Source organism: Martes martes, assembly GCF_963455335.1.
Source record: "Martes martes genome assembly, chromosome: 13".
NCBI classification, from domain to species: Eukaryota; Metazoa; Chordata; class Mammalia; order Carnivora; family Mustelidae; genus Martes; species Martes martes.
This window is the reverse complement of record NC_137901.1, coordinates 7,812,828-7,822,861: the sequence shown is the minus strand read 5'-3', so window position 1 is coordinate 7,822,861 and position 10,034 is coordinate 7,812,828.

The following is a 10,034-nucleotide window of genomic DNA, read 5'->3' as shown; positions in this document are numbered from 1 at the left end:
ATCCATATTCACTTCTTCCTATCATCCCAACCTATGATAATAGTTTGAAAAATTGATCACCAGGATTGACATCATTATGATCATACAAATGCTCATCATTCCTTTCTTGAACAATCTCTTTTGCCAGGTGCCACCCTACCCCTCTCAAATGTAGGAAATCCCCTTTTCAGGGCCATAGTGTCCTCTCTATGAGGCACCATGCTCTGGCCTCTCCCTGAACCTAACCCAAGGTGGTTTTGCAGTCAAGTTTCACACCAGGGATGGGAGGAGCCTCTGCTTATGACCAGGAGCATCGTGGTACCCCACACAACCCACCACAGCATCTCTGTAAAGGACCCGAGTCAGCCTGAGCCTCGGTCTGGTAGAAATACTCATCTCACCCACTCATCTGGGTTCAGCGCTGAGGAGGAGCTGGGTTTAGTCAATCCAGCCTCACTGTTTAAGTAAGTCTGGCATTCGATAGGACATGAATTCCTTCCCTCTTGTATCATCACTGGATGAAAGAAAAGGGCTCACACCATTTTTATGTGAGTTATGTAGACACAGTTTTATCCTTATTTGGGAGAGCTCAAAATATGTTAGCATCACTATTTATTTGACTATATAACCAGATACCAAGTCACTGTTCAGTGAGTCACAGAACCAGGTCGGGTTGGTTTTCTGAATCTGATGCTGGGAAGCCCTTGAAGCGGAAGCGGGGGTAGATGGTGAAGAAGGCCCATTGCTGAGTGTTCTGGGAACTACCATTACAAAACACACTCAGTGACGCCGTAATTTTGACAAGGTCAGTGTATATGAGAGTGCAAAATGATTCCCCCGAAAATGTGGGAACATTTCAGAAGAGGAGACAAACATGAACCTCTAGTAGCACATTTTATTCTTTTTCCAACTCAATCATTTTCCTGTTCATTATTTCTCAATTTCCGTAACTCTCCATAGAAATCTATGGACAAGATGACCCCCCAAATTCTCCAAGTTACATTTAGTGATCTCTGCCATGTGTACATTGTGCTGTGACCATGCATATGCACATATATCTAAGTCTAGATATCACAGTTTAGAGAAGAGACCTAGAGACAGAGAAGGATTGATACCCAGCAATGTACACTTTCAGATCGATCACTTAACACCCTTTCCAGGCTCCATCATTGCCTGGGCTCTGATGCCCTCAGCAGGGCTGGACCTTGCTCTGTGCGGAAGCTCCCACGCACGGCTTTCACCTGCAGACTCCCTAACTTGGATCCCATCACCTTGCCCTGGGCCGTGACACCCACCCGGGATTGAATGTCCATTGGCTCCCTCAGTGACTGAGGTTGTGTGATTCCTGCTATGCCAACTTGACCAAACCACAGTTATGGGGATGGCATGGAATGTAGAGGAAATATTAATGCCCCTGGGAGAGACCACTACTTAGCTTTAAAAGGATGTGAGTAATCAGGCCTCCAGGGAGACTGATGGATCTCGAGGGAGGCTGATGGATAGTGGAAAGGAACAGTAGGAATGAGACCCTGGTTTACAAGAAGACCCAGGTCTTCCCATTACAGATAATAAGTGAAGTCAAAAGAGGTGATGTGACATCTTGGGGAAAGTACACAGAGGAAAGAGAACTGAAGAATGTTTAACACCAAACCAAAATGTAAACCCCAAATTCTAAAGGGTCCTTGAAAGTTCAGAAGACAGATCTTATGGTGGGTTCAAATTCTCAGAAATGAGAACTAGTTCGTAACTGAGTGGAAGTAAAAGTGAAACCCTTGTCACAAATGTTTTCATTTTAGCTACCATTTTAGAATGGTATCTAGATGAGAAATATTATTTATTCTTTATTTATTCTCTTCCATAAAGTACCAATAAGGTATGCTAAAAAAGGTCTGTAGACTAAATAATAAACATTTAGCTATCCTAAAATGCTAGAAGAATAATATTAAGGCTCCATGAGACACACACACACACACACACACACACACACACACACACAAACTCATACTGAATTCAAATATATGAAACATCTCACCCAATAAATCAGGCAAAAGGAAGGAAATTAGTGACTGCAGTCTGAGTATTTGAGATCTACAATTCTCTGAATATGGAATTGAAACAGATTGGCAGTCATTTTCTTTTCAATTTAATAACCACATTAACTTGATCTGTGCTTTTATCAGCTCTAAGCAGAGGGGAGACAGACCTTTAACTTTCACTGGGTCATAGAATGATAACACACAATTCAGACTTCTCAGAGAGCGAGGTTGTGATTGAATGTTTGGCGTCTAACGGTAAAACTAGTTTGAAGATCCCTGTATAATCAGAAAGAGCCTACTTATGGGAGCCAACAGACATTCAATCTGGGGTGGGTGTCACAGCCCAGGGTAAGGTGATGGGATCCAAGTTAGGGAGTCTGCAGGTGAAAGCCGTGCGTGGGAGCTTCCGCACAGAGCAAGGTCCAGCCCTGCAGAGGGCATCAGAGCCCAAGCAATGATGGAGCCTGGAAAGGGTGTTAAGTGATCAATCTGAAAGTGTACATTGCTTGGTATCAATTCTTCTCTGTCTCTAGGTCTCTCCTCTAAACTGTGATATATAGATATAGATACATGTGCATATGCATATATACATATATGATGTGTGTGTGTGTATGTGTGTACTTTGTGTGAGGGAGGGGTCCACTTTCTCCTGCTGTAGAAGATACTGGGGTTCAAATCCACATAACTCCAAGGCCATCCAGACCAAACCTCTTTCATGTCCACTCTTCTTTTTTGAGATTCAGGTACTTTGATACTTCCTGTGGCTTTGTTTGAATATAAGTTTAAACAGCACTACTTTTCTAATTTCAGAAATAACCCAAAAGCAATGGTGAGCTGGCTTAGTTTTAAGATGCACGCTGAAGTCAATACTAACTGCACAGCAAGTGACATTTTCAGCATTAGACGTCTAGAGCCAGGTAAAGTGAACCACCCCATCGGCTGGATTCCAAGAGCACACAGCTATTATACTTGCCATGTCGACCAGCACTTAACGTGTGCACGTGTTTGTCTCTGCCCTGATGGCTGTAAGCTGACTAACCAGGAGCTCAGTTCTCAGAGCTTCATGCCCCAGGCCCACAACACAGGTAAGTGTTCAGTAAGTGTGTGTTGCACGGCTAAGTCTGGGAAAATGCACAGCCTAGAACATGGCAATTTTTTTTGAGACTTGAGAAAATGAAGCTCAGAATTTCAGGTATGTTTAAATAACAATGATATCTGAGAGGTTCTTTCTAAATTATGACAGCAGGTCAAAGGCCTAAAAAAAATTTTTTTTTTCAATTAAGAAAATGTTGGCAGTGGGAGCCTTTTTTTTTTTTTTAAGAAACACACAATCTCTATCTTATTCTACCAAATTATTTGTTTCCAAGTCTTGCATTAAATAATGCATTTCTCCTATGCTATTCATATGAGACTAGAATTAGACTAGAGCAGTCTTAAAGTGAACAGTCTATCAGACCTGCAAACCATATGAATGTATATCATCAAGTTTCATTCTGTGCATTTGTAACATGTGAACTTCTTTAAAACCTATCACACATTATACAGCTTGAAGGTAAACTAAAGAATTGTTTGCACAGAACCAATGAAATAAAAAGCTCCAAATGACTATGTTTGCAGTTTACAGTTCAAAAGGAAAAGAAGAACTTCCACTCTCAGTGCCATCTGGTTAAAAATAGGCAGAGGTGGGTGCCTGGGCGGGTCAGTGGGTTAAGCATCTGCCTTTGGCTCAGGTCATGATCTCAGGATCAAGTCCCACATCAGGTTCCATGCTCAATGGGGACCCTGTTTTGCCCTCTCCCTCTGCCCCTCCACCTGCTTGTGCTCTTGTGCTCTCACTCAAATAAATAAATACAATCTTAAAAAAAAAAAAAAAGCTGTTTGAGATCACATGTTTGCATCCTCCTAACTTAAAGCCAGATGAGGGATCAAGTTCCCAGTCAGGCTTCCTGCTCGGTGGGGAGTCTGCTTCTACCTCTACCCCTTGCCCCTACTTGTGTTCTCTCTCTCTCATGTTCTCTCTCTCAAATAAATAAATAAAATCTTAAAAAAAAAAAAAGGCAGAGAACATGAACAGATATTTTCCTAAAGTAGACACACAGATGGCCAACACATGAAAAGGGGCTCAACATCACTGATCACCAGGAAAATACAAACCCAAACCACAATGAGCTCACCTCACGCCTCTGAGAGTGGCTATTAGCAAAAAGACAAGAGATAGCAAGTGCTGGTGAGGATGGAGAGAAAAGAGAACCCTGGTGCACTCCTTGGTACAGCTGCGGTGGAAAACAGTACAGAGGTTCTCCAAAAATTGAGAATAGAACAGCTGTAGAGAAAAGAAGGGGCACACGCACCCCAATGTTCATAGCAGCAATGTCCACAATAGGCAAACTGTGGAAAGAGCCAAGATGCCTTTCAACAGATGAATGGATGAAGAAGATGTGGTCCAAAAACACAGTGGAATATGACTCAGCCATCAGAAAGGATGAACACCCACCATTTGCATCGACATGGATGGAACTGGAGGGGATTATATTAAGTGAAATAAACCAAGCAGAGAATGACAATTACCATATGGTTTCACTCATATGTGGAACATAAGAAATAGTACAGAGGACTATAGGGAAAGGGAGGGAAATCCAAAGGAGGAGAAATCAGAGAAGGAGATGAACCACGAGAGACTATGGACCCTGAGAAACAAACTGAGGGTTTCAGAGGGGAGGAACGTGGGGGGCAGGGGTATCAGGGTGATGGGTATTGAGGAGGGCACATGCTGTGATGAGCACTGGGTGTTATACTTAACTAATGAATCACTGGACACTACACCAAAAACTAATCATGTACTATACAGTGGCTAACTGAACATAATAAAAAAATGTATTTTTAGTTGCTTGTAATGTGAAGAAATGCAACTGATTTTGAATCCAGCCACCTTGCTCAATGCTGCAAATAGTGATACTTTTATTTCTCCTTTCTTTTTTCTAAGCTTTGGTATATTTTTCATATCTTATTGCACTACATACAATCTCTAATAAAATTTGAATGGAAGCAGTAACAGCAAGTCTCCTTGTGGCATTCCTTAGTTGTAAGGGAATATATATGCTTACTGTTTTTCCATTTAGAATGATAGTGCTCTATGATTTTTATACATAAAAATAAGGAATTCCCCTCTACTTCTAATTCGCCAAGAGATTTTATCATCAATTATAGTAGAATGCTTTAAATACTTTTTCTACATCTACTAAGATAAGAATGTAGAGTTTTGATTTGCTAATAATGTCATTTAGAATTTTTGCCTATATTCATGAGAGAAATGGGTCTATACTTTCCCATTTTCATACTGTCTTGGTTTGATTTTGGTACCATGGTTATATTTATCTCATAGATTGAACTGGTATTCTTCCTTTTTTTGATATAATTACAGGAGTTTGAATAAAATTGGGATTGTCCTTGGAATGTTTGTTAGAATTTGCCTATAAAACCAACAGTCTTGTGTTTTTTGCTTTGTGAGTAGATTATAATCACTGTTTTAGCTTCTTTAACAGCTACCAGACTACTAAAGTTTATTGCTTTTGAGGTCAATTATAATAAGTTATATGATCCCAAGAACTAGTCCATTTTTTATGCTTTCAAATTTGCTAGTCTAGAACTGTTGATAATATTCTAGTAGTGTATCTCTTTAATTGCTACTTCACTTCTACTTAGTCCCCCTTTACATTCATTATAGCATTTGTATCCTTTTGCTTTTTCAGTTGATCATGTTTGGCAGAAATTTGTCTATTTAAAATAAATTTTTTTTTTGCTTTATTGATGTTCTTTACCTTTGATTCTATTTCATTGACTTCTGCCCTTTTTTAAAATTTCTCTTCAACTTGATTTAGATTTATTCTGTCATTTTTCTAACTTATAAAAGATAGACCCTTGACTCATTAATCTGGAAGCCCTCCTCTTTGGGACAGATTTAAAGCTAAAAATTTCTCTCTAGGATTAAAAAAAGTGAGAGAACTTTCACTTTTGGTGCATCCCACAGGTCTTTATATGTAGAGCTTTCACTATCATTCAGTAAATTTCCATTGTGGCTCCCACTTTAACTGGTGGGTTTTTTAGAAGTGCGTTTTTTAAGTTCCAAATATACAAAGATACTTACATTTGTTATTAAATTTTAACTTAATTGCACAGTGGTAAGAGTTCTAGTCTATATGGACCTATCTTTGAAATTTACTGAGGTTTTCCTTGTTGCCTAATACTTGATCAGTTGTAAATGCTTCATGTGGACTGAGGTGAAAAAATGTGTTTTCTCTAATTCTTGATTGGAGAATCCTGTATATATCCATCAGATCAAGATTATCAATTGTTATTCAGATTTTCTGTATCTTTTTTGAGTTACTGACTACTCAACCTATCAAACATCAAGAGCATGGCTTAAAAGATACTCCTATAATGTCACTTTTATCAACTTATTCTTGTAATTCTGCCACTTTGGGACTCGTACATTTTAGAAGATATTTTACAAGATGTATGTTTAAAATTGCCACATCTTGGTAAGTTTAATCTTGTATCATGATGGTGATCTTTTTCAGCCTGTAATTTTTTTCTTAAAGTCCATTTTATTCTACATTAATCTGTTTTATTTTGATATTTATTTTTATCTTTTCATTTAAATGTTTTAAATTACATATATTAGATTTTAAAAATTCAATCTTTCAAGTTTATCCTTCACTTCAAGTTTAGTCCATTTACTTTTAATTGATATATTTGGACGCGTTTTTGTCATCTTAACTTCTTTCAATTTGTCCCCCTTTGTTTCTTCATTATCTTTTCTTACCTAAAATCAGATATTTGCATTCCGCATTCCAATAACGACATATCGTTCTTTTATATTTTTTGTTCTTCTTCTTACTACTGCCTATCATATTATCTAAACTTAACATGTCTTATTGAAGTATAGTATATAGTAACATGTACAATTTTTAAGACTTTTTACATATGCATATACCTGTTACACAACCTAGATCAAGATACACAAGCCAGTCAACACACTCTAAAAGATTAACGTTATGAACTTCTGTCCCCAAAGGTGAGTTTTTGCCTGGTATTGAACTGCCTACAGGTAGAAGCATCCAGTATGTTTTCTCTTTGTGTCAGGCTTCTTTTCCCAATTTGATGCTTTTGACATTTACTCATGATGTGCTTATCAGCATTTTGCTATTTTTTTATGGCGTAGGAACATTTGTCTAAATAAACCACAGTTTTTTGGAAAGATTTATTCATTTATTTTAGAGAGAGAGAGAGAGAGGGAGTGTGCACAGGGGGAGGAGCAGAGGAAGAGGGAGAGAGAGTCTCCAGCCGTGGGCTCAATCTCACTACCCTGAGATTATGACCTAAGCTGAAACCAAGAGTCAGACCCTTAACCCGCTGCACCAGCCAGGTGCCCCTAAACCACAATTTTTTAAACCTATTCTCTTATTGTTGAGCATTTTGGGTTGTTTCCATTTTGGGGTTATTATGTTACCATTTTTCTTGGGTAATTTTTTTGTCTTTGATGTTCCTAAATTTTGCAGTAAGGAGTAGTTGAGTCCAGGGTTAACAAAGGACCATAGTAGCAAGCCCTTCTCAGGAGAGGCAGAGTTGGGAAGAGACACTTTTAAGACTGTAGTGCCATGGCGTGGGGGTCTGAGAGCAGAAGGGCCTGTTTGGGGGTCAGCGCACTCCACCTGTTTTCTCAGCCCCTCATGAATACAGGGATTCCGTGTGGCTGCCTGGAGTTTGCAAGTGAGCTCCCCAGGGCCAGAGATCTGAACAAGCAAGGGCAGGAACTGTTTTTCCCAAGCAACAGCTGGGAAAAACGAAAGCAAATCCCCAAGACCTTCTGCTTTCCCTCACAAGCCTTCCCGAGCTGTCTCCTGCCACTGACCAGAAGGACCTCCACCACAGCAGCTCCAGCAGCTCCCCATGACACTGGGGCTCTCTCCCCGCTCTCTCGTCCTTCCTAGGAGTGAACCTGGGAGGAGCATCAGTCGTTCTGACAGTTCAGCATGTTGCTTAGTTCCCGTCCCCATATTCTTAACAATTTCAAATCTTTAAATCGTACAGAGCAAATGCCATACACGTCACATCTACCCATTGTGATTCAGACTCTGTACACTTAAACCTTCCCCATTTGGGTCAAAACTCAAGACCACTTCGCAGGAGCTGTGTGTCCTTATCCTGCAGATGGAGCTGTGCATTACGAGCTGCGGATAAGAAATATGCGTCAGAGAATAAGCATTTTCCCCGATTCTCATTAAGTCAAACTATTAAAAGTTTTCTTTCAGACTTTACCACGCCCGCTGCTCTCTTTCTGTGCAAAGCAGTATCGTGTTTACCTCCGTCTAAGTCAGTCCTCGGTACTGCTGCTGCCAACGGTGGGGACTAAGAGAAGATCTGGAAGGAAGCGGACAGGTTACCGGCTAATTCGTGCTTCTCACACAGCACGGGTGATGCCAACTGGCTTCCTCTGGGTCTTCCACACCGCTGGTGCTGCAGTTTACATAATTCTCAGAATTCACGGTTCTGTCTTCAAAAAGCTGAAACCTATACTCTACCGTCCAGAAAGAGTATCCCAAGTAAGATTCCTAGGAAGACACAGATCTTGAAAGTTTAAGACTAGCATCTTTGTTTCATGTTGGTGCTAGTTATGTTTTCAAAAGTATGTAAAATATTGGTTTTCTTTCTCTACTGAACTAAAAAAAAATATTCTAAGAGTTTGTAGTATTCATGAACAGTGCTTTTTCTTTCATTATTTTTAGAACTTAAAAATCTATCCTCATAAAGGAAATACTTAATGGTTGTGCATATTTTGACAGTCAACAGAATTTTTAGCCTAATTTACACTGTGAAATTCTGAAGCTTTTACTAATAAAGTATTTTCCATATTCATTCATTCAAATAAATATAAATTGTGCATCTCCATCATGCAAGGCATTGTGAGAGGCAGGAAATTAAAGCTCAATCTTGAAGCCGTATCTAAGCAGATGGTGGTAACGACTGTATGTAAATCAGCATAATACAAGCAGAAAAAACTAAGTAATATCAAAGCTTAAAAAAAAAAAACAAAAAAACACCTAACCAAACGGTGTGGAAACTCAAAGACTAAAGAATTTCCTCCCAGCCTGGGAATCTGATGCAGCTTCACAGGAGATGTGACATTTGATCTTGACCTTTCAAAAAAGCAGAAATGGAAATGTAGGGTGGGTGGAGGCCCTGACAGAGGAAAATTAAAGAATTAAGTCATGGAGGTAGGCGAGAAAGGGCAGGGGTAAGCAAGCTAGAGAAGGTGAGGGGGTAAAGGGTGAGTTGGGAATAACGTTGAGAAAGTACCCATACCCTCTAACCTCTGGCAATCTTTCTCTACACATAGGGAGCCAGGCAAGAATGAGCCAGTTAAGAAACAAGAGGAAGTTCTAAGTTTCAAGAAATCTTACAAGCTTACAGTGTAATAGAACCTGTCTTAATTGGCGCCCACAGAACAGATTTGCTGAGATTTAACAATTCTCTCCATCTGCCTGGTGAACACAGCGGCTGACAGTGGGGCCCGGGTGCACGGGGGCTGGCTGACCCCACCCCCAGCACAGTCCTCCGGCTTCCACTAGGCACTTGCAGGCTGACTGAGACCTGGCTGCACCTGTTCCTAAACGGTCTGAACCACTTAAGCCTCATTACTGAAATTACAGAATTTGGTTAAAGAGTAATGACAGAAGTAAGGTAAGAAATATTTATTTCTGTAAGAACTAACTTGAATGTTTTGCAGAGAATTGGTAGCAAGTAGTCTCTTACCAAAGGCTATTGAATCTGGTGCAGTGAGGTAACTGAAAAAAGACAAGTCAATACCAGTAATTGGCAAAAATAGTAAATCCAGAAGAATTCCTGGATAAAATGGTAAAAAGAAAAAAAGCAAGAAGAGGCTGGGGTTTAGAGTGCTTAATAAGTCTCTCAGTTCTTGCTCATTTCTAGAAACTAGCACTGGATGGCTGAGGTTTCCAG